Here is a 26,404-nt window from a genome sequence, read left to right as displayed (position 1 = left end):
ACAGGTGTCGCTGTTAAGCATTTGTGATTCTTACAAACAGTCCCTTTAAGTTCATTCTAATTTCTGGGCAAAATATTATTATCCTACTGATCAAGCAAACAAGTTCAGAAATGTAGTCACTACACAATGTGATGAAAAAGGAGGACATCCATCCATCCATTATCTGTAACCAATTATCCTATTCAGGGACGTGGGGGGGCTGAAGCCGATTCCAGCTGACATTGGGCGAAGGTGGGGTACACCCTGGACAGGTCACCAGACTATCACAGAGACAAACCAACCATTCACGCTCACATTCACACCTACGGGCAATTTAGAGCCAACAATTAACCTGCATGTCTTTAGACTGTGTGAGGAAACCAGAGAACCTGGAGAAAAATTCCACAAAGAAGGGCCCCAAGCTGGATTTGAACCTGTAACTCTCTTGCTATGAGGCGACAGTGCTATGATGAGGACATGATTTTCCTTTTTAAATTTATATAAAGTCATCCTCATAAAGATCTCAAACAAGGAGATGTACACCTTTAAAGCTCTGAAACAATCTAGAACAGTTCTGCAACTCACTATTAGCAAAGATCCCCATTTTTTACATTCAGTGCATACTACATACTGTATGTACTCTTTCTATCCCTTTCAAGGATAAAACAAGACTGGGTTTCTGAGTTTCAGAAACAGCTGATATTTTCACCAAACTGGGCGAAAACAATCTCTAAAATAGGTAAGCCTTCACATTTACGTTTATGCCTTCCTTTTAATTTGCAAAATACAAATAAAAAAGTGACACACTAACTTTGTCACATTAAAAAAATATAATGCCGGGTGGCGCCCTTCCTCATTTTCTGCATTGAGGTTACAAATGAAATGAAAGAAAGAAAGAAATACACTTTTCACCCCGTAACTCTCTTTCTCACACTTTTTCCTCTGCCCGGCTGCAGTTGAACGTAACACTGTGGCTGTGCGCACTGGGGACCCAGGGTGGGGGGGATTAGGGTGCGCACCGTGCCATGCGCATCACAACTTGGAGAGACTTGGAAGATTTTAGTTCTACATGCTAGTCTTCTATGTTTTCATTTTTGCACATTTGCTTCTATAAGGCTCATAGTTTTACAGTGAATTAAATACTTAAACAGTATTAACAAAGAATATTGAACATAGCACCTTTTCAATACATCTTATTGAAACAAAAAAAATATTTGCTATCACTAGGACTGTCTGTCTTTGTTAATAATTATCTTAAACCTGCAGTATAACTTGCAAAAATGTTCTCTGCAAACTGGAAATATTTTTATTTATTTATATTATATTTTGTCTACGTAAAAGGTTACAGTCTCATTTCAAGAGCATAAATGTGAACGACACTGAATGAAAAACTGCACAAAGTTGTCTTGTTTGAAGGAGGGGGGCTCCAAATCCGAATTTCGCCCATGGCACCAAAAGGGCTAGAGCCGTCCCTGCCCAGTATGAACGGCAAAAAGAAACCAATGTATGTATGAAAGCACTGCAAGAAAATGCCCTAAAATGAGGTCTAATCATTTTCTGTTACTCCTCTCCAGACTTTAACACAACACACCACCCACCCCAAAATATTTCATATCAAAGGTCAAAGGGTCATTTGGGGAACATGAAGTGGGGCTTGATTTCAATTAAGCCCACATAGCCTATCACTGGTAACTCCATCACTACACACTATACTGTATGTGAAGTGTACATAAAACAGTACTCACAGAAGTACTTGAGCGTCTCTTCAATCTGCTCGTGTGTGAGTCCCAGAGCGACTGTTGGCGGCAGCAGAGGGGTGTGCAGCCAGTCGTCATTGTCGTATCCAAACACACTGTCTGCTCGAAGAGTGTAGTTGGGCTGACCCTCTGATAGGAGGCTAACTATCTCCAACTCTGGCAGGTCTGAACAAAGGTCTGAGTGTGGGGAGGGTTTGTTTGTACATGTATGCATTTGTATAAAGATTAATAAGTGTATGGGTTTATGTATGAGGAAAGAGAAGAAAAAAACAGAAAGAGAAAGGAAGCAGCACGTTAACAACCACAATGAAGCTGACATGTCACCTACAACAGCACACTGCCCTCTACTGACAGATCTACAAACCTACATTGTTTTCTTACTCATAAGTGTACACTGTTCAAAATATAATTGAATTAACCTTTGGTGCTTTGTATTATCAACATATAGGTAATTTGTAGATTGATGAGTGAGTGAAGTTTTCATTCATACATCTAGGTAATGCACTCATTTTATCTTTTTAAAAGATATATGTAAAAGATATGACTCACCTGTTAAAGTTGACACATCGTGGCAGGGTGGTTGCCCCAAGTCCCCGAGGTTCACAGGTGAATCGAGATAAAGAGGCTGGGGGTCCACATCCAGGGCCCCCGGCGCCTCCCACCGCCCCTCATGGAGGGAGAAAGCTGACTGGGAGTCCAGGTGGGCCTGTGGGGGCCAGGAGGGAGAAGAAAGAGGAGCAGGAGGAGGAGAAGAGGAGGGAGAGGAGGCAGGGTGGGACAGCTTGACTGGGGCTGGAGGGTTCAGGGTGAAGGCAAACCCACAGCTGGGTGTCCCGCTGCGGGACTGAGGCCCCCTGGTGGCTCAGGGAAACGACGCAGGCTTCCAGGGCATCAGGCTCTGATTGGCTGAGAATGGTAATGACTGGAGAGAGAAAAACACAAAGAGGAAGAGAGGGGAGAAAAAAGGGAGTAGAAACATTAGAATTTTACAGGGACTATGTGCAGAAATGTTATCAGGAGGGTAGAGCAGTACTTTTTTATTGTTTTTATTGTAGTATATGTCACATAGAAGTGGTGTACATCATCTGAAAGCTGGGAACCGGAAGATTATTTTAAGATGCAGCGCAGCACTGTGTGTCAAGTTGTTCTAGTCATAAATTAGAAATAAACATGAATAAATAAATTAATTAATCAAAATAAATTGTGAAAGTGTATAAGGGCTTTGAACATTATGATGGAAGTATATGATGGCCATTCCCATGCTCACTTATGTCTCATAAGTTTTTGGGTTGATACCATTTGTTACACAGATTTGGCGCTAAATTTAACCATTTTTTACCACTCAAAAATGTATAAGAAATTATCAATAATCCCTCCAAAATACCACATTAAGACACCAAGACCTTGAGGAATACCATAGAAAAAGCCATGCCGTGATTTGGTATCAAAAACTTAGGACATTTGGAGATTTCTGCAAGAACTGCATTTTTCAGCGATTGGATGATGAGCAATTCTGTTCTGGAAACTGCTCGGAAACCCCCTTATTGTCAATCTACTTAGGAAGGTCATCCATCCTCTGAATGCTCTAGGTCTCTAGTTTGTGGTTGTAAAGTTTCATGAGGCTGTGATTATCCTAGAGGTCACCGCAGGTCATTTTATACAGTGAGGTCAAGTTTCAAAAAATGGTCTCATTATATGAAATGGCTTCAATGGTGACTAAGATGATCGCCACACATGAATACAACTGGGCTCATTGACTCCACAAGAGTCTCAGCTTTACAGTGATACCCAATTTATGTAATTCCAAAACTGTTTAGGGACCCCAGTATGCAGAAATATTCAATTGCGCCATTTCTAGAATGGGTGAAAATAACATTTGTACTGCATGCAAATAACTGCATGGTTTTTGCCCCAAACTGTATGTGATTATCATAAAGTGGGCATGTCTGTAAAGGGGAGACTCGTGGGTACCCATAGAACCCATTTTCATTCACATGTCTTGAGGTCAAAGGTCAAGGGACTTCTTTGACAATGACCATGCCAGTTTTTCCTCTACAATTTTGCCTAAATTTGGAGCGTTATTAGGCCTCCTTGCTGGCATGGCATGACTGGTGCTAATGGATTTCTTAAGTTTATAGTTTCCAATAAAGCGCTGCACGACACTAATATTACAATTATTTTGCCGGACATTGCAATCATCTACAGCACTGTATGCCTGGACTGCAATATGGCGTGACGACGTGAGTTTGTTTTCAATCTTTCAGATTTTCCTGCAACAAATCAAGTGAAGAACTTTGACATTGCTTAACATTTACTCTGTAAATGTAATGAAAGTTTTTGTTTTACCATGGAAATTTTATAGAACCATTATTGGACCAAAAAACAAGTATATAACATCTCTCAAACTAGTTACTGCAGCCTCATCTGATTTGGAAATTGGAGCGGGTCATACTGTATTTTTCAAACCTTTTTTTTATTTATTTGTGCAGCCCTACTCTAACATACTATCGATCTGTGATAAAACAGTAACTGGCAAAGAAAGCATCTTAAAGGCTAGATCTAATCATGTCAGTAGTAACTGAGACTCATTCATTTTTCAAAAGACCTGAACTCTCCCAGCATCAAACCTTTTGTTTGATTAAATAGCTTTTCACTAGAAGCAAAACAGGGCCTGGCCTCTTGTCTGTGTTGTGGGTCACACATATAGAGTTACCCCTGCCTGAAGCTACACACAGATCAGGTTGCTCATAACTGTAACACCCCTTTTAAAAAGACACACAGTATGAGGCAGTACATACTATATGGATCACACACAGAAACGCCAGTAGCTACAGCTAGAAGACTGTGTCTTATTGCATACAGTATGTACTGATCTGTGACTGATTCAGTGTGGTCTCTGACATAAAGCAGATGCCATACAATGTATGTGCCACCTAATTAAAGTATTGCACAATAACATACACATCTGGAAAAGAAGAGTCTTATGTTGAAAGGTACACCTATATGTACTGTAGCTAAATCTAATGCAGTCTAATACGACAAATTTATATCAATGAGGGTAGGCTAAATAACAGAAACACCTCTCTCTAATGTAATACAGTTCCACAACAAACAACATCCTTCAAAAATGACCATAAGCTGCATGAAGGGGGGGATTTATTGCACGACTGTTTTATTAGATTGCATTAGGTTTAACTAGGTGTGCCTAATAAACTGGCAACTGAGTGTATAATGTATGCAGTTTTGTCTTTAACCTTTTTCACTCCCCCCCTCTTTTTCATAGACCCGTTTTTGTCTTTTTTAGGGGGGTACAGGGCGTCTTTAGGGGGAGATAGCAGGTCAGCAGTATACTGTATGTCACATAGAAGTTGTGTACATCATCTGAAAGCTGGGAACCTTAAGATTAATTTGAGATGCAGCTCAGCACTGTGTTTCAAGTTGTTCTAGTCATAGCTAAGAAATTAAAAAAATATATTGATTAATTAATTAAAGAAAATGTTTTAGGGCTACGAACATTATAGAATAGAAGTATGGGGTCAATGTATGCGGTGAACCCACAAGAGTCTCAGCTTTACATTGATACCCAAATTATGCAATTCCAAGACTGTTTAGGGACCCCAGCGTGCAGAAACATCCAAGCACACCATTTTTAGAATAAAATAACACATTTGTACTGCATGCATAAAACTGCATGGTTTTTACCCCAAACTGCATGTGATTATCATAAGACACATACATATGTAACATATCAACATATCTTGAGGTCAGAGGTCAAGGGACCCCTTTCAAAATCGCCATGCCATTTTTTCCTCTGCAAAATGTAGCGTAACTTTGTAACATTCTTCCCAACATGCTAGCATGATATAGATTCCTTAGGTTTTATAGTTTCATATGATACAAGCACCTTCACTAGCTCTAGAACTGAGCCTGCTTCAACCTCCGAAAAAAGTAAAGTCGGCCAAGGGCGCCGGCGCCCTCAAGGAGTGGAAGAGGTTAAAGAAAATGGAAACTTTGGATGGATTTAGCTCTGGTTTATATAATAATATCTGACGGCACAGCACCATATTTCCATACTATAAAGGCAACCATGAAAGTGGTAATATACACACTACAAGCATAAAAACATAATGCTGTGTGTATGGAAGTGATCATAAGAAAGTCAAAATACACAGAAATATTTTCATGACAAAGATGTTAAACTGCATGTCTTGCAGCATGTAATGACTCTGACAGATTTTATATCAAAAATACTCTCATACAGTTCAAAAAGCTGCGTATTAATGTTAGAATAATGCTCATCTCATAAATTCAAGTCACACAGTGGTTTCATTTACCCAGGCTGGTAACAATAGGACACTTGATACCTCGACCCAGTTATTGCAGTCAATAAAACATGTTGGCTAGAGGGCAAAGGGTTAGGCCCAATTAAAGCAACAGCTACTAGCCTATCGTGTTAAGTACAGGGCGAGTCATACGCACATGACACACACAGCTGAAGACTGCAGCTGCGTACACACATGATAACACACCCATCTGGTTACACTTGAATTGAGCTGACCCCCCCAGCACTAGTATCACTATCACCACCAGAAGCCCTTTATTTCCCTTCATCCTTGTTGGTCTATTCCCAATTCTCCATCCAATCAGCTGAGTGTTTTGGCTTGTGGCCAACACTTCCCCATCAATCCTCTCTCTCTTATAGATGTAAGAGGAGTCACGCCACCTGCACACACTTCAGCTTTTATATTCACCCCCATCACACCGACCATTTTTGATAGTAAATCTACACAGTATGTGTGGTGTGAGGAGAGTAAAGGTTCTCATTTACCCACGACAGAATAACATTCATTTACTCTGTTGGTATAAAAATATCTTAATTTCACATGCAAACAAAACAAAAGCTACAGTATGTATTCATGTCGAGAGAAAGAAAACGGGCATGTCCAAGCTTTTCACATGAACGCTGTGTCAGTTCCAATTTAGCAGTGAGTGAAACACACTGTTGGTTTGTTAAACGTGCAGTCGAGCGAGACCCTGTCAGCCACTTAGGGGTGACACTAGGGGACATGGTTATTGGCCATCTCTCCCTCCTCTGTATTCTCATCTTTTTACTGTGCTGGGCAGGATGCCAGAGAGAAGCTGAGTAATCAGCTAGGGCTTCATTCATACGGAACATAATGGAGCTGCAGAGAAGATTAGTGCACCGACCTCTGTGTTCAGAAAACAGCAACAGAATAACTGGCCAATACAAACTTAAAATGCCATCAGGGGATTCTGAAAGTGAACTGTAAGCAGAGTTAATGTGGCATTAATAATAAAATAATAACTAAATTAACTACAGTAAGAAAGGCTGGTGTTTTATGGTACTGGTTTTAAGTCACGTGTGAACTGAAACTGTATCCTGCCTTTGACCTTGGAGCCTGGACTGGACTTGAGCTGAACTCAACGGAGGTAAAGGGTGTTTGAAAAGCTCTATGTTGGTACTCTGTGCAAACAATGCCCTTCCAGGAGGTTGTGTACGTGAGCAGAGGCACACAGGAGTGAAAGAGAGATGGAAGGAGGGGGGGGGACGGAGAGAGGACACCTACACTGAAGGGGCTGAAGGAAGGGTGCATTTGAGACATGGGTACTCCCTACAGCACACTAGCAGGTTGAGTAAGTCATGTTCTGCACGCTAGCCAGAAGGCTATTTTCTTTTGACTTCTTCTGTAACCAGCCGAGGGGATCTACAACTCTGAACTTAACGCTGCTCAGAAAACAGGAAAAACTGTCGTAGTAGTAGTAGCTCATTGAAATCAGAATTATCTACTGTGATTGGGATGTTGTAGCAGTGTTGGTCATCTTAAACATATAGAAATCAGAAAAAAATGAACTACAACAGTATATCTTAAAACTTCAAATGAAATGAAGTGGAAACAAATAAACAGTGTACAATTTGGCACTCCTCCTAAACTGCCATGGAACGAAAAGTTATGCAGATAGGGAGAAAAACTTTTTTCAGAAGTACTTACTGTAGCTTTGGTACAAAACAGGCAATTTTAGTGAACTTTTCATTAATTAAATGAATATCTGGCGGGCAGCATGCACTTGGTCCTTGCTTATTCGTGTGACCAAACTTCAAATGACCTTTCATGAGTCATTGAACCAAATTATGACAAAAGAGCCTCTGTGTGATGCAAAACAACAGATGTGGGTTGAAGGGAATAAGAAGGAAAGTAATTATAGGTGCTGCTTAGCTGTGAGTCGGGGCCGGCCATGTTGAGGAAGAAGAAGAAGAAGAAGAAGAAGAAGAAGAAGAAGAAGAAGAAGAAGAAGAAGAAGAAGAAGAAGAAGAAGAAGAAGAAGAAGAAGAAGAAGAAGAAGAAGAAGAAGAAGAAGAAGAAGAAGAAGAAGAAGAAGAAGAAGAAGAAGAAGAAGAAGAAGAAGAAGAAGAAGAAGAAGAAGAAGAAGAAGAAGAAGAAGAAGAAGAAGAAGGAAGCCAAATGAGAAATACAGGAGGGTCCATTATCATTAAACATTTAAGGCATTACAGCATATTTGTTTGGCCTCAACGGTGTTTCAAACTCACAACCTAAAGGCCCAGGCACACCATACCGTCAAAGAAGTAGCGTCGACAAAGGTTGCCTGTGTCTTGGCCAAAAAGCTGCACATCGCAAAGAGTACACCCAACGACCAACTACCACGTACGTTCTGCGCTTGCGTGAGAATAAAATAACTCTCCCTATCAGCAGGTAGCTGTAGTTTGTATTCATCATTTAAAAAGTGAAAAGGGAAGACCAAGGCAGCGGATATAAAACCCATTGTTATGATATGTACATGAAATAAAGCAGCGTTTGCTGAACATTTTCATACCACTTTCCCTCACCACTTAGCTTCACTCCAGATAGCCAAAATATCCGTGTATTAGAGTGCTTTCCTCACTTCCGTTTCTCTTCTCGTGCACGGATTTGCTTAAGATGAACAGCCAATCAGTGATTTCTTTCACCGACGAGCTCCGCCGCCGACTGAACATGCTGAATCGGTCAAAAAGCCTCCAACAAGGGCAGACTAGAGCCAAAAACACCAGGCCGACGATGACCAAGAGCAAGTTGAGCTTACTGCCGAGTGAGAAACTGCTACTTCTCACTATGACTGAAGCAATCGCCAGGGTTGCATGTAAAGGCGGATTTCAAACTAGTGTCAAAAATTCAGTTATCAAGACAAAATTATGAGAATTTGCGTACGTCAGCTAGACAACAGAGATACTATCTGAGAATTTATTTTCACAAAGATTGATTGCTCCATAACTGATATTCAAAGATACTCCATTTCCACTGACTGCAATGGTTTATATGAGGATAGAATTCAAAATGCTGTCAAAAATGCATTTTTTGAGATAAAATTCTGAAATCTATCATACTGCATCTACCATGACCTCACAATTTTGTAATTTATTTTCATGAACATTGGAGTTATATTTAGTGAGACTTTGCAGTAGCTGTGTACAGTACGGTTTACACTAAAACGTTTTGATGCACCATCAAGACTATTAGCCCACAAAGCCAGTTGACAAAGTTCGGCATAGGACTGGACCTATGTGCGAAGTTTGGTTTATTTTCATGTATGGGAAGGCAGATTTCCTAGAAAGAAAAAGAATATTGACAAAAACAAGAGGGACCGGCAGCGAGCTGCTGACTCGCCCCTAATAAAAATAATAATATTGACAAAACCAAGAGGGACCACAGGGAGTCTACATCTGTTCTCCAAGGTTATTAATATAACAGGAGAGTTGAAAGACTAGAACATGAGACTGCCTTTGACTTTGTTTACTTCTTAAAAATCTTTAAGAACATTTGTAACAGTAACTAAAGCCTGCTTAAAGTGATTTAAATCCCTTAGAGTGCAAGTAAACTCACTTAAATCCAGCATGCACCCCACTACTACATACAGTAGGACACTAGAGAATAATGCACACATGGTGTAGATAACTGCAGTCATTTAATGATTAGATGTCAGAGAGTTTTAGAGGCTTTGCTATGAGGCTCTATGCTTTGAGATATTCTGCCTTACTGCACTGTTCAGCATAAACTACTTCTGAAAAATGTCTCATGTCATAGTATACATGGTAACCATCTTACCATACTGTGTGACAAAGCTAGCGTGATAAAAAAATCATCAAAACTTTAACCAGTCAAGCGAAGAGTATAAGATGACCCAACAGTGCGTCCGTCTGCAGTATGTTACAGTCCAGAGATAAGCGGACGTGTTTCAGTTCACGATCTGAGCACACCATTAAGACCACAAACAACTCACTATACGAGCATCCTGCTTGCACACACACACTCTTTATGGAGCAATCAAACTGCAATATGATGTTTAACAAGTAATGCATGTCTATCCGTGATGCCAACTGGTGCAATATTCTGCTGCTCATGTTACTGAACAATCTAATTGATCCTTTATTCTATTTTAATCCACACAAGGCAGGCAAACATGTAGAAAGCAAAACATACTGAATTAATAGCTCTGTACAGTATGTCATCAAACTGACTTCATACTGGGCAGCAAACTTTAGATGTTAATAAAATATTGTTATGTCGTTTTAGTAGTGATCATCACACACACATTATATGATCAAATACCACGTAGCCACAAATAGTTCAGAGATAAATAATGTAGAGCTGTCCAAGTTAATGCAATAATAACGCGTAAACGCAAATTTGTTTGAACACCACAAATTTCTTTAACGTAATCGATTGTTCGGAGGTTGTAGCGGGCTCAGTTTTAAAGCTAGATTGAAGATACTGGTATCATATGAAGCTAGAAAACCTAAGGAATCCATTGTATGCGAAGGAGGCTAAATAATGCTTCAAACTTGTACTAAATTTAGACGAGGAGAAACTGGTATGGCCATTTTCAAAAGGGGTCCCTTGACCTCTGACGTCAAGGTATGTGAATGAAAATGGGTTCTATGGGTAGCCATGAGTCTCCCCTTTACAGACATGCCCACTTTATGATAATCTCATGCAGTTTGGGGCAAGTCATAGTAAAGTCAGAACACTGACACACTGACAGCTGTTTTTTGCCTGTTGGGCTGCAGTTCGCCATGTTATGATTTAAGCATATTTTTTTATGCTAATTGCAGTACCTGAGAGGGTTTCTGGACAATATTTGTCAATTGTTTTTGTTGTTAATTGATTTCCAAATCGTAATGGATTTTTAACAGATAAAAAATGTGTGATTAATCATGATTAACTATGGACAATCATGCGATGAATCACGGTTAAATATTTTAATCGATTGACAGCCCTAAAATTATGTTGTATATAATGTATTAAATCAACCAACTGTGAATCTATTTAAAACGTTCAGCTTACGTCCAGTGAGATTTAGCCTTAACTAGAACCCGGCCGATGAATCGTCCGACGTTAGCTCATTGCAGATATATCGTATCAGCGTATATGTCAGACTATAAATTACAAGAAATTGAAGTACAGAAATGACAAAGACCGTTTCAACACTGTGTCACCACTCTATAGTTTGTCCAGCAAAGGGTAGCGACAAGTTTGTTTTTCAACTGTAACATGTCCCAGAACATTAAAAGTCCTGCATCCGTCAGTCTATAATATAGTCATAACCCCAACTTCATTTTCCATATTGACACTAATCAGCTAGACACAGCCACAACAATTATAATCCCATGAATGACATCATGTGCTCATTATTGTAAATCACTGGTTCCCATTTTTCCTATTTTCCTTGAAGCCCCCCCTACTTGTATCTAAGAAAAGCTGAGCCCCCCCACCCCCGTATAGTCATCACCTTAAAAGAAAATCACTGTTGTAAATGATCTGAAGCAGCAGACTCCTCCATAGAGTTGAATTAGGAGAATTGTTTGGTTAACCATTAAAAGACTCACATGTTCTTTGCCAAGTTTTCACAATAGGACACCTTTATTATTCATTCTCTGATATTAACCATAAAAGGTGAGTGAGGCAACAGTGGAGAAATGGAAGTTTGCCAGCTTTGTGTCATCTCATACGGATCACTTTCATACAACACAGATATGTTGTAAAATGATATCGGTTATACTATTAATAACATCTTTTGTATACATATCAGGCTGAGGTCAGCACAATGCAAACACCATTATGAGTCTACATCATGACAAAAGACAGGATATGATGCCTGCCTGATGCAAAACAAATATTGAAGTTTGCCACATTAAAGAGAGTTGGAGCAGCTTGGGAGATGGACTGATAGAGAGGAGGCGGCTCCTTCGATGAAAACCTGGAGAATGACAGGAAAGAGTAGGGCTGCGTGCAACTAGTGATTATTTTAAATACTGATGAATCTGTTTATCATGTTTTTAAATTCATCGATTAGTCATCTAATCTACAGAATCATAGAAAACAGTGAAAAACGCACAGATGTATTTAGTTTACAATAATATGAAAAGCAACAAAGCCTCACACTTGAGAAGCTGGTACCAGTGAATGTTTGGCATTTTTGTGTGATAAATGACAATCAAATTTGCGTGTGATTAATCGACTAATTACAGGACTAGGAAAGAGTATGGTGTTCAGATGAGTGGGCCGAGAACAAATGAGAAAGACAGTTTAACAGCTAGACAGTGTCAGACATAGAGATTAAATAGAGCAACAGGAGGAAAAGAGCACGGGAAACTAACAAGAGGCCGGTGTACAGAGGACCTTAACATGAGCGAGAATGTCCCCCTGACAACTGGGAGAGCTATATCTGGACAGCAACTCCACATGAAAAGAAAGTGGTTACAAAAACCCAAATACCAATTAGTCACTCTCTAAAGGGCAATCTGCTCTGTTCACTCTACATGCGGTCCCTTAAATCTGCTCCAGGAGCTGTAAGGGACACGCAAAACTTCAGACCCATATTCCGACTTACTCACCCTGTAGATCTTTGAGATTTGGGCAGGAATAACAACTTGTCAGACTCAAAGTTAAAGATTATGAGAGCCAGCCTGCTGAGTTTGCCTTCTAACTGCTGTGATCTTTATAATGGACATGTGATTAGCAGATCAAGAGACAAGGTCAAAATAATGATTCCATTCTGCAAATTTCCATTAGCACTATCAAAAGCCCTTAGGTGTCCCCAGTCGGACGGCAAAAAGGATTTTGAGTTGAAAGAGTGTTACTGTATGTTGCTATAACGACAGATTATGCCAGACAGGGGCAGTAGACTTTAGGTGGAAGAAGTACTCAGATCTTTTACTTAAGTAAAAGTAGCAATACTACAATATAAAAATACTCAGTTCCAAGTAAAAGTCCTGCATTCAAAATTGTACTCAAGTAAAAGTACAACAGTATTAACATCAAAATATACTTACAGTACCAAAAGTAAAGGTACTCATTATGCAGAAGGGCCCATTTCAGAATAATATTGGATTATAATTATTGAAGCATTAATGTGTTCAGCACTTTAATGTTGCAGCTCGTAAAGGTGGAGCTCATTTTAATTACTTTATATACTGCTATGTAGGGGTGGGGAAAAAAATCGATGACTGATATATTTGACTTCATGACATCTCAGACTACATACATACTGAAGATCAAACATTTTTACTGTATCAATTTAGATATTTTCCAAAGTAAAAGTCCAAAGAAGTGTATGATTCAACTTATTCCCATGGTAGAGTGTTAAAAAAGTTAACAAAAATCGTGATAAATCGTAATATCGAATCGCAATACTTGTAGAATCGCAATACTTAAAATCGCAATACATATCGAATCGGCACGTGACGTAGTAATGTGATAGTATCGAATCGGGAGATAGGTGTATCGTCCCAGGCTGCTATGTAGCTCAATCTACAATAATACATCATAGTTTGATAATTATTTTGTATTAATAATCTAAATCTGCAAAGTAACTTGTAACTAAAGCTGCCAAATACAAGTAGTGGAGTAAAAAGTACAATATTTACCTCTGAGATGTGGTGGAGTAGAAGTATAAAGTAGCATAAAATGAAAATACTCAAATAAAGTACCCCAAAATTATACTTAAGTACAGTTCTTGAGTAAATGTACTTGTTAAATGTACTGTACCATTCCACCAGTCTAGAGCCCTATTTAAATCCACCTCAAATAAGTTTATCATCTTAAAATACATCTGGTTGTCCTTTTAATTTTTAAGAAAACTTTGTATTCAACCTCAGCAGCAAAGTTCCCTGAGTTTGAGCACTTCTCATAAGAGATGCCACAACCCAGAGTTGAATATGTAACTGAAATCTGGGGGAAAAAGGAGGTCAATCCACACATAACATTAACTACCTCAAGGTTACACTAGATTTAACTGTTTCTGAGCTGTATTGCAGGTTACTGTTCATCCCTACGGGTCTTTGAAATGACAGAAAGCTTAACACAAGGCCTAACATTTCTGCGCTCGACTTTAAAAAGGTCAGATTTACTCATACCTACTAAATGGGAAAAATGTGTATTTACCCAGTACACATTTCATGCCACATTAATTTTTCTCTTCTTAAACTGTTAGCCTCCTCTGGTAATGGATCAAATTAAACAAACAGAAAAAACTGTCAGCTGTAATGACAGTTACAGCATGAGGTCAACATGTCCAACCATGAATGCCAGCGTCTGTTATCAGTCACAACTACTCAGATTGATTAAAGGCATTGTTATGTGTTGTGATGAGAAACAGCTAAACATAAAAGAACATCAGACATCTAAAAAAAAAGGGAAGCCTCTCTCTCTCTTTGTCACAACTGACAGTCCAGAGACAAACACATAATCAGAGCAGAAAATTAAATTACCTCGGGACATCTAATCAGCAGGGTTGGTTCAAAAGTACAAAGAGACAAGCCTGAAGCTAAATTAAAAAAATCGCGGTGACTGACTCAACTAAGGCAAAATGATCATCAGACTTAAATAGCATATGGCAGTAAATCCCTCATAAATTCTCTCTTCTTTGCGCACAAAGTGGCACAATTAGGCAGATGAAACCTCCTTTTATTTAGTTCAGTCATGAGAAAAACAAACATCTGTACTGGATCAAGGCTGATCAACACAGACTGAGTACAGCAACAGACATTAGCTCAAATGCTAATAACACTGGACAAGCCAGCAAGCCATAGAATTAAATTAAAGAAGTGAAACTGACTTACTGTGCTGCTGCAGTAGTTATCTTAGCATGCGATGTTCTGTGTATGTAGGGTATCGTCTCCTTTAGTTAGTATGTGTCCATCAAATGAAATGCTCTCTGGGCTGCTTTACCGGCCGGCTTCTGTCCTGTCCTGAGTGTGTCCTGTCAGGAGAGAGAAAGCAACAGTGAGGCGGGGTGGAGGTGGGGCCGTAAGGAGGAACAAGAGAGGAGGAGGAGGAGGGACATACAGGGAAAAGGCGTGCTGGTTTATTATAGTGTGTGCCAGGGAAACAATGAGCAGACACAAGCTTAACTTGAAAGAAGAGCAAGAGGTGTGTGAGACAGCAATTGTTCAGGTTATTGTACTAGAGCAGCTGGTCAGGATGTCCCGCTTCCTCATGAACAGTCATTTTGCATCAGCGAAACACTGTAAAGCTTCAGGCTCTGCTTTCTACTGTACTATCCAAATTAGATTTACATCGTCTATAGTTCAGCCTTTATCACAGCAACAATGCCAAGTCTGTTTCCACCAGCAGTGCACTAATGGTCACTGATTTACAGACAGTAATCAGTGATTAGTTAATAGCTATCTAAAACTGAACAAAACTGTGCTATTTTGTTACAAAGGCCTGTGGATGTCTTACCCTCTTCATAAATGTATGTTTCTTCTGTTTAACTAATTCAACATAATGTCTACCTTGACATCATTTGGTCCTGAATTTATCTTGCCCGTTTATACTTATCTGGGATTAGGCTACATCCTGAGGGAGTATTGAAAACACTGTAACTCATAGATAACGTCAGTGGTGGTGTGTACAGTTTAACATGAAGCTCACAGAGGCCGCCACTGTTTGTTAAATCTGGCTTAACATAATACTGGGGACAAAACTCACACTCTAATTCAGTTATAACAACAAAAACAAGTATACTGGAAAGACATGATCACAAAACAAAGACCAGTACTATTTATGCTACTTGACTTTCTTCTCATATGCTCTGAGCAACATCATACTGAAGTAGGGCAATTTCATTTCCAAACATTTAAAAACTGAACAACTGACATTTGAGATAGATTCTGGTCTGATTGCTTATATTTCACACTTTAGGCGAGTCTTATTTAAGGATTGCATATTTACCAAAAAAGGGCATTGTAGTTTCTTCTCGATCTTCCACTCTTCCACTTCTAAAATAGCTGCAAGAATGCCACCTCCTCTGTTATCTAACATGTAACCTGATACGGTCATGATATCATAGCAAATAGCTAAAATGTTCAATTGCGTCAGACAACACGTCCAAACAATAAGGAGCTTAAATTCCTATGCTGAACTCTTTGAGCTGAATCTGTTCCTTAAAGGAAGCACCGCTACACTTCACAAACATGTTTACTAATATAACAGAAAATTATTTCTTAATGTACAATGTGGCATCGGTCAGCATTTAAAGTAATCGGCTATTGAAATGGTTTTGCTTTTCAATCCCTAAGTAAAAGGACGGAAAAGCAAAAAAGATTACTCTATAAAAAAATAAATGAAAAAGATACTCTAGTTCACCAGATTGTTACTGTGGCTAAAATGAAACCGTTAAACTACTCCAAATACAGAGAGTAATGTTGGTAATAGTGTGTTCTCTGAGGCTCTTGATAATCAGAATTCAACTTCTCAAATAATAAAAGATCAAATAAACCCAATAATATGATCAGAGGAGTCCGGACTTTGTTCCAAATGTTGTAAGGACACACCGAAAGATTACAATCATGAACAGTGCTTGTGGAAATCCTGAGCAAAGAAGTAAACAAGTCAAGAACTGAAATGAAATTTCCATTCTGCATCGCATTGTTCGTGTTCAAGCAATATTAGAGGGTCTTAAAAACATTTTTGGATAAGTGGCTACATGATATCTGCTTTTTGGAGCCAAATTCATAATTAGTTTTTTTTTATCTATAACTTTGTATCTTGAGGAACATAGACACGTTTTTCAACAACATTTAATTTCATTTTCATTAAAAAGAGAAGCCAAACTTGTCTGAACTGAAGCAGACAAGCAATAACTTCCTTAAATATATTAGCACAAGTATGATTTAAATGCAGAAACTGCATAATAAAAGCATAAGTTGTGCTACAGACACAGTATTTGATACATACTGTTTAATACCCAGTTATATTAATAACTAAAAAAAAAGAATTCAGATCACTTTAAAAATGTTTAATGTTTTGATGCTGTTCATTTTAACAGTGCTCTTTCAAACGGATATCTTTAATATTTGTTCTATTATAAATGAAAAGTTGTGTGATGGTTATGAGACACACAACCAAAGAGAGACAGATTCCTTATTCTTTTCCCCTTGGCTGTTACATGAAGGGTAATCATGTGCTCCTTACGTCATACAATATATAATACCTAGAGCTCATTTTGTGTTAGCAATCTTTTGCATTCAGCTTCAGTGATGCCAGTTGTTTTGAATACACAGTGAATAATGGGCCGGCTTACACACAAAGGTGCCATTCATTTCCCACCGGTGTATATGTGTATAGGAGGGTGCACCTTCTGTGAGTCTCTTGCTGTGTGACTACAGTGAAACTAAAGGTAAAGAGAGGTCATTGTTACTATGCAAGGAGGGGATTACTTCTTTTAACCACCAGGTTAGTACTGGAGTGCTTTCACGCAGGAGAGGTCAAAGATGAAAAGCGATGTTTTTACTCTAACAGGTTAATCAACTGGCATCACTAAAGCTGAATGGAAAAGATTGCTAACACAAAATGAGCTCCAGGTATTAGATACTGTATGAAGTAAGGAGCACATGATTACCTTTCATGTAACAGCCTTAGGGAAAATAATAATGAATCTGTCTCTCTTTGGTTGTGTGTCTCATAACCATCACACAACTTTTCATATATAATAGAACAAATATTAAAGATATTCATTTGAAAGAGCACTGTTAAAATGAACAGCATCAAAACATTAAACATTTTTAAAGTGCACTGCATTCTTCAGTTATTAATATAACTGGGTATTAAACAGTATGTATCAAATACTGTGTCTGTAGCACAACTTGTGCTTTTATTATGCAGTTTTTACTCTAACAGGTTAATGGTTTTTACACTAACAGGTTAATGGTTTTTACTCTAACCTCTAACCGGTTAATGGTTTTTACTCCAACAGGTTAATGTTTTTTACTCTAACAGGTTAATGGTTTTTACTCTAACAGGTTAATGGTTTTTACTCTAACAGGTTAATGGTTTTTACACTAACAGGTTAATGGTTTTTACACTAACAGGTTAATGGTTTTTACTCTAACAGTTTAATGTTTTTTACTCTAACAGGTTAATGTTTTTTATTCTAACAGTTTAATGTTTTTTACTCTAACAGGTTAATAGTTTTTACTCTAACAGGTTAATGGTTGTTACACTAACAGGTTAATGGTTTTTACTCTAACAGTTTAATGTTTTTTACTCTAACAGGTTAATGTTTTTTATTCTAACAGTTTAATGTTTTTTACTCTAACAGTTTAATGTTTTTTACTCTAACAGGTTAATGTTTTTTATTCTAACAGTTTAATGTTTTTTACTCTAACAGGTTAATAGTTTTTACTCTAACAGGTTAATGGTTTTTACTCTAACATGTTAATGGTTTTAACTCTAACAGGTTAATGGTTTTTACTCTAACATGTTAATGGTTTTAACTCTAACAGGTTAATGGTTTTTACACTAACAGGTTAATGGTTTTTACTCTAACAGGTTAATGGTTTTTACTCCAACAGGTTAATGGTTTTTACTCTAACATGTTAATGGTTTTAACTCTAACAGGTTAATGGTTTTTACTCTAACATGTTAATGGTTTTAACTCTAACAGGTTAATGGTTTTTACACTAGCAGGTTAATGGTTTTTACTCTAACAGGTTAATGGTTTTTACTCTAACATGTTAATGGTTTTAACTCTAACAGGTTAATGGTTTTTACACTAGCAGGTTAATGGTTTTTACTCTAACAGGTTAATGGTTTTTACACTAACAGGTTAATGGTTTTTACTCTAACAGGTTAATGGTTTTTACTCTAACAGGTTAATGGTTTTAACTCTAACAGGTTAATGGTTTTTACACTAGCAGGTTAATGGTTTTTACTCTAACAGGTTAATGGTTTTTACTCTAACATGTTAATGGTTTTAACTCTAACAGGTTAATGGTTTTTACACTAGCAGGTTAATGGTTTTTACTCTAACAGGTTAATGGTTTTTACACTAACAGGTTAATGGTTTTTACTCTAACAGGTTAATGGTTTTTACTCTAACAGGTTAATGGTTTTTACTCTAACAGGTTAATGGTTTTTACACTAACAGGTTAATGGTTTTTACACTAACAGGTTAATGGTTTTTACACTAACAGGTTAATGGTTTTTACTCTAACCTCTAACCGGTTAATGGTTTTTACTCCAACAGGTTAATGTTTTTTACTCTAACAGGTTAATGGTTTTTACTCTAACAGGTTAATGGTTTTTACTCTAACAGGTTAATGTTTTTTACACTAACAGGTTAATGGTTTTTACACTAACAGGTTAATGGTTTTTACTCTAACAGTTTAATGTTTTTTACTCTAACAGGTTAATGTTTTTTATTCTAACAGTTTAATGTTTTTTACTCTAACAGGTTAATAGTTTTTACTCTAACAGGTTAATGGTTTTTACACTAACAGGTTAATGGTTTTTACTCTAACAGGTTAATGGTTTTTACTCTAACAGGTTAATGGTTTTTACTCTAACAGGTTAATGGTTTTTACTCTAACAGGTTAATGGTTTTTACTCTAACAGGTTAACGGTTACTGATAAAAGTGACTGTGTTTAACATTGTGCTGTAAAGTAACAGTTTAAACCTCATGACGTCACAAGGGGCTGAGCGTTGACCAGAGTTAACAGCTATCATTATGAGAGAACACAGGTTAATTAGCAAAGACATAAGTTAGCTAGCTTAGCTACAGATATACCTTATTAGCACCGCTTCTTCCCGTCTGTCCACAAAGTGTCACAAAGGTTAAATGTTAGTCAGCGTTAAGTGTTATAAAGATATTAATAACGGAACAACTTGAACCGTTAACATCAACACCTCCACCCTGCAGCGGTTATATGGTTATATCTCACCAAGTTAGGACAGTCTAAGAAACATACTCCGCCATGTCAACTGTAGAACTGACAGTAAGCGGTAAAGACAGGGGGAACAGATTGAACTTACATGTTTATATCAGTCGTGTTCAGGTCGTTAGTCGGCGCTGAAGTTTCTTCTCTCAGCAAACTTGAAGCTCAGCTGTCACAACCTCCTCAACGGCTGCTCCGCTCTGTGTTCCATTTGGTCATCTTGAAAGCGAAGCATCATGGGACATGTAGTTCTTTAACGAAATGCATTGAACCACTGAGACTATCTATTTTTAAGTCCACATAAAAATGATGGCTGTAGTAAGTAAGTAAGTAAAGTTTTATTTATATAGCACCTTTTAAAGCACACCGTTACAAAGTGCTTCACACAAGAAAAAAACATCAAACTATGAAAAAAATTACAATATGACACACAGAAACATTAAGAAACAGATAAAACACAAACAAACACACATGTGGATGAGGTCTATAGAAAGGCTTGCCTATAGAGATGGGTTTTTAGAAGCCGCTTAAAACAGTCCAGAGATTCAGCAGCTCTAATAGATTGGTGGAGGTGATTCTAGAGAGTTGGGGCTAAGACAGAAAAGGCCCGATCACCTTTTGTTTTGCAGTTTGAGCGGATGATCGATAAAAGGCCGAGATTAGAGGATCGAAGTGTTCGACAGGTCGAATGTGGAACAAGGAAATCAGCAATGTAACTGGGGGCGAGGTCATGCAGTGCCTTAAATGTAATTAGCAAGATCTTAAAGTTGATTCTGAATTTTACAGGGAGCCAATGGAGGGATGCCAGAACAGGGGTGATGTGAGACCGATGGCTAGTTCTGGTTAATAGCCTGGCCGCTGCATTTTGAACCCCCTGTAGGCGATTTAAAGCAGATTGACTGAGGCAGGTGTAGAGGGAATTACAATAGTCTAGACGGGAGAATATGAAAGTGTGAATTAAAAGTTCAAGATCCGTGGAGGACAAGATGCATCTGATTTTTGCAATGTTTCTTAACTGGAAGCAGGTCTGGACAAGTTTAGTGACATGATGGTCAAAAGTCATATTCCGATCAAAGATGATACCAAGATTCTTAGCTGTAGGACTGATATTTGATTGAGGTGGGCCAATAAACTGATGAACTGCTGCAGCAAGTGTTCAGGTTTCCAGTCAACCTGCAGGGATTTCTTGATTTTCTTTCTTATCTTTTTATATATGAGAGAATAATGGACTTATGTGGAAATTAAACAAGGCTTTAGCAACTGGTCACATGCAAAGTATTTAAAGCTGAAGTAGGCGGGATTTGAGCAAATATGATTTTAAAAAAGTTATTTTTATAAAACAGTCGCTATATCCTGACATTAGTACATGAAACCGGTGTCCTCTGGTGTTCCTAACGGCATCTGCAAGATTTCACAGACCGGAGGAAAACAAACAGTCAAAGCTGACCTGGGATCTGCTGTCCGGTCAAATTAGGCAGCGCTGATCAAATATGAATCAATATTATGTTACGTTAATGCCTATTTCTCGCCTCAAAAGTTTTCAGAATCATCTTGTAGTGTACTGTTTATCTGTAAAATGAGAAAGTTTGTGACTCGGCAGCCATGTTGAGATTTCTTCAGAGAATGCCAAGCACCGCTCACATGACCGGAGCACAGCCAATAGGAATGCTCTCTCTCTGAAATGACCTGTGATTGGTCAAAGTCTCCCGTCACAGGCTAGATTTTTTAAAGCCTGAAAACAGAGCCATGAGGAGGTGCAGAAGTCTAGTTTTCTCTCAGATCACTTGAATTACACTATGCTGAAAGGTTATTATGGAATTTTAGCCAAATTATGCCAAAAATATACTGCCTACTGCCACTTTAAGCCAGAGAAATCACATCACACCCTGTTGATATTTTTGGTTGTCCTATCTGACACAGTGTGACAGGTGATGCTAGCTGCTGGACACATACCTATGTCAACACTATAAGCATATGAAGGGTTGCACTGCTTATAAATAAACAAAGATTAGATATCATTTAGCAGATGTAATACCTGTAACAGATAGAAGTGTTGATGATGTACTCAAATAGGCCTATCTCAAAGATGGAGGACAGGACAGCTCCCCAAAAGTGAAGCCAAAACATCTCAAATCGCCCCCTGGTGGCTGGCTGCAGTATAGGTCATAAAGCCCCCCCCCCCCCACACACACACACACGTCAAATTGTCACGTTTCTGTAATATTATTATTAGTTCTTATCTCGCTGATGTATGTTCAAGTGTTCAGGATTTCTGCTAAGTTTGGTTTTAATTAGTTATTTGATGCTATAAAAAGGGGGTGAGACGTCATGATTGGCAGCTGTGATTCTCTCTTGGTGACAAGCTGCAGCCGTGCTCGGTTCGCGATTGGTTCTGGCAGGTGACCTCGATACCGCAACTCCATCGCCCGATCACTACTGCGCAGACTCTGGCTCCAAATGACGTCAAAATCTCAAGACGGCAGCTCCTGTATTCGGGATATTTTGGCTCCATTTCTGTACATTGGGAGGAAGTGGAGACGCGTCGTCCATCCTTATATACAGTTTGTGATCTCAAGCAGATCCCTTTCCAACGACCAACAACTATGACCTTTAGAAGCTTAACATCTGTCTGATTGTTATGTGTGCCATTGAAAGAACATCTGCGGTTATTTTCAGCTGCCTCTCTTACTTTATCTTCCCAAACTAGTAAGGACGACCACATGTGACTGGACCAAATTCTGAGCTATTTTAATCCTGAGAGTCAACCACCAAGCCCGCCTGAGAATGTGCACGGACTGCGCACCCTCAAACTTTCACACACACACAAAAAAACTCACACACATCTGATCTGACCCCAACAAATGCCTCCAGTCTCGCAGTGTTAACTGTCTGTGTGAGTCTCTGTCTACCTCTAGTGGTAAAAAGTCTGAATGAACAGAAAGAGTGTAGTCATTATCGTCTGGTTCTAAGATCTCTTGCTCAGTTATGTGTTAACTTTTGTGCATATCTTTATTACATCATTAATTAAAAAAATATCTAAATTTAGAAATTCACAATCAAGCTGGTCAATTTGTCTCACGGAGTAACAAAAGCTGTACATGCCACAGGATTAAATGCTTCTCTGCATTTGACAAAATGTTGCTTGTTCTGGTCGAAAGCTCCTGAACAAGCAAATAAGTGGACCTTGAGTGGGAATCGTTTTGTCTGCTGTTTACAAGCTTAACTTCTAAGCCAGCATGGACAAGAAGTCCTAGAAGTGCTCAATAATGTAAAGTTTGAACATCTGCAGTTCCATGAGAGGTGAGCTAACTCCATGAAGACTGTGTGATATGGGTCAAAAGCTCCAGAAGTAGCAAGTAAGTGAACTTTGAGTGGAGATTGTTTTGTCAACTGTTGCTTCCAAGGTCATAAATGAACTATCAAGCAATAACTTTATTTCCCTCGGGATCAATAAAGTTACTATCTATCTCTCTATCTATCTCAGATAGATCTATCTATCATGCTCAGCGTCTCTTGGACTGAATCTGGTCAAATTAACAACAACTTTTTTTCTTGTTCTATTTTTTTTGGTTTCCTGTTTACACATATCTAAGTCAGTAAATGATACAGCTACTAAAACACATCTTTATACTCAAAGTACACACAGTATCTCTCTCCTGGTGGTCAACTGCAGCTCCACTGTCCATTGTTCCAAAATATTCCTCAGTGGACAGCGAACGCTACAGTATCTGCATGTCTTCCATTTGTAAGGGGTGATTAATAATTTACCAGAGTCTCCATCAATTCAGTGAGCTATAGTGGTCTGCTGCAGGCCACTTCCTCTCCCAAGGACAATGGGGCCATTTCCTGCGGGGCGAGACGCAGAGGACCAGAGAGAGCGAAACAGGCGAGTATTGTAAAGCAGGGACATCATATCAGCGTGTCCTCTGCCCTTGGAGTGAAAGACAGATTCAAGCGTACAGTGAGATTCATGGTCTGTTTGCTGGGAGGTTACACAGGTCATGACTGGAGCCAAGTATGTCAGACATCCAGTGCAGACATCTTTTTGACCCCTGCCTACAGCACATTCAGAAAACTCTCTGACTTTGTAAGTATATCTATGATGTGACATATTATAGAGACAGACAACATAAGGAGAACATCCTAAACATGAGCTCCTCTAACTTGTTCTCAGTGAGAGAGAATGTTTTTATTAGGGCTGTCAATCGATTAAAATATTTAATCGCAAATTTTTTATTTGTTCAAAATGTAACTTAAGGGGAGATTTGATAAGTATTTACTACTCTTATCAACATGGGAGTGGGCAAATATGCTTGCTTTATGCAAATGTATATCTGTATTTATTATTGGAAATCAATTAACAACATAAAATAATGACAATTATTGTCCAGAAACCCTCACAGGTACTGCATTTAGCATAAAACATTTCTCAAATCATAAGATGGCAAACTCAAGCCCAACAGGCAACAACAGCTGTCAGTGTGTCAGTGTGCTGACTTGACTATGACTTGCCCCAAACTGCATGTGATTATCATAAAGTGGGCATGTCTGTAAAGGGGAGACTCGTGGGTACCCATAGAACCCATTTTCATTCACATATCTTGAGGTCAGAGGTCAAGGGACCTCTTTGAAAATGGTCATGTCAGTTTTTCCTTGCCTAAAATTTAGTGCAAGTTCTGTTATTTAACCTCCGTTGAGCCCTCTACGACCTAAAAATGATTAATTTAAAGAAATTAGTGCCGTTAAAAAAAAATTGCATTATTATTATCGCATAAACTTTGGCCCTAGTTTCTATATAAAAGAGATTGACATCAAAAGCTAAACATTAAATTAGTGCTGAACTAAAAAGCCAGGTGTCTCTGACAGAGTCAGAATGAGCTGAAGTCCCAAAGAATCCCACTCTTTTAATTCCTGGCTGGTTTTCAAAATAAAGAGGCTGCTGTGTTCAAAACAATGGCTCCATTCATGTCACCGCTGCCCCTGCCTGTGTCCACTATCCAGGGATATCTGAGAGAGCCAAAACAAGTCAAAGATATGCAAAATACAAGGACGAGTAACAGCTCTGAGAAGTTATGAAGCTACACTGTCCCATACAGTGAATAGTCTAATAAACATCAAGCCCCTCAAGCAATATGCATGGACACTCAAGAATGTCAATTGGGCCTGCAGCTATTTTTAAAGAGAGGGCTGTCAGTCCACACATTCACTCTGACTAATATAATGGCCTATATAACCAGCAGTGCCTTGTCCCCCTCCGTCCCTGTCTCTTTCATTCTAGGAGGCACAGATGATGACTGTCACAGTGGACACAAAGGAGAGAGCCATGGCAATGTGCCCCGAGGCAGGACATAGTATCCAGCCTGACCTATCTGAGTCTGGATGTGTCAAATACTGTAGGCAGCTAGACACATTTCACTGCACCATCAGTGACTATAGGTGGAGGGATTGCATTATTTTCCACACTTTCACAAGTCTAAAACGAGTCAGCAAAAAAAAACCAGATACATCTTTTGCTGCATGTAGTATTTTTCAATCACTCTATCATTATGAATTTCTTTAAAGGTCTTATTAATAACATTTTATGTAGACAAATATATATTTTTTTTAAATAACACATCCACAGAGCCTTTAGAAAGGTGCCGAATAAAAGTATGGCTTTTCCTAAAAAAATATTCTGATTGTGAATTAATCATTTAAAAAATGTTGGTGGGTCCAAAATGAATGTTTTGTTTATCTCCATGGAAGATATCTGACATTTAGTTCCCACTTCTAACAAGGTTTGAGAGTCAATAGCAAAACGACGTTGGTATCACGTGGGATCATCAGTTAGTGTGGAAAAAACGGATAAATGGCTGAGGTTGACCTGTGCCTGGCAACGACTTGTTGTGAAGTGAATGTAATGGAACGGGGGAGGGAGAATGCGACATTTATCTCTTGGACTGCCGATGGGACAAAACAAGAATTTTACTTTTTGTGATTTCACTGATTTTATAATCCAGTTTTACAGAAGCAACTGTAAATCGTGAGATTTATTTATAACAACTATTGTATGTACTATTTAGCACACAGGATTAAAATGCCTAAGGAGGATCTATCCAGCCTAACTACTTTTCACATGATAAACATCTCCAACAGGGAGGTGTGTGGGTCCATTTTGTTCCTGTTTTTTCTTGTACTGGTGTTTTTTTAAGTCTCTCCCTGTCTCTCTCTCTCTCTCTCTCCAAAGAAACTATTGTCAGAAAAGGAAGAAAAAAAAGATTGTGTCAAACACATGACACAAACATACACAGTCTATTATCTCTGTTTCTCAGTAAATAAATAGTGTGAGCAGTCCCTCTGACAGCGTATGGTTTCCCGGCTGCTGCTGCAGTGACTCATTCTGTTGTCTGGTTTCGTGCCGTAATCAAGGTGTGGTCAAGTCGTCATACAGGTGCACGA

General features: G+C 38.6%; 1 protein-coding gene across 2 annotated transcripts in view; it reads right to left on the bottom strand.

Moving 5' to 3' along the window:
• hap1 (huntingtin associated protein 1) overlaps positions 1-20,196 on the bottom strand; it is a 45,982-nt gene extending 25,786 nt beyond the window's left edge. The window contains exons 1-5 of one of the 2 annotated variants that reach the window (XM_074629017.1): positions 20,064-20,170; positions 15,983-16,038; positions 14,869-15,008; positions 2,286-2,658; positions 1,725-1,913 (exon numbers count right to left, since the gene is read on the bottom strand). The gene's annotated coding sequence lies outside the window, so the exon portion shown is untranslated. Of the gene's footprint in view, positions 1-1,724; positions 1,914-2,285; positions 2,659-14,868; positions 15,009-15,982; positions 16,039-20,063 lie in introns of both variants that reach the window. The other variant, XM_074629016.1, reaches the window with a different exon arrangement.
• Positions 20,197-26,404: the final 6,208 nt, after the last annotated feature.

This window comes from Sebastes fasciatus, chromosome 3 (genome assembly GCF_043250625.1).
Source record: "Sebastes fasciatus isolate fSebFas1 chromosome 3, fSebFas1.pri, whole genome shotgun sequence".
NCBI classification, from domain to species: Eukaryota; Metazoa; Chordata; class Actinopteri; order Perciformes; family Sebastidae; genus Sebastes; species Sebastes fasciatus.
Note: the sequence above shows the minus strand (reverse complement) of the source record. Positions and strands in the feature narration are given on the sequence as shown.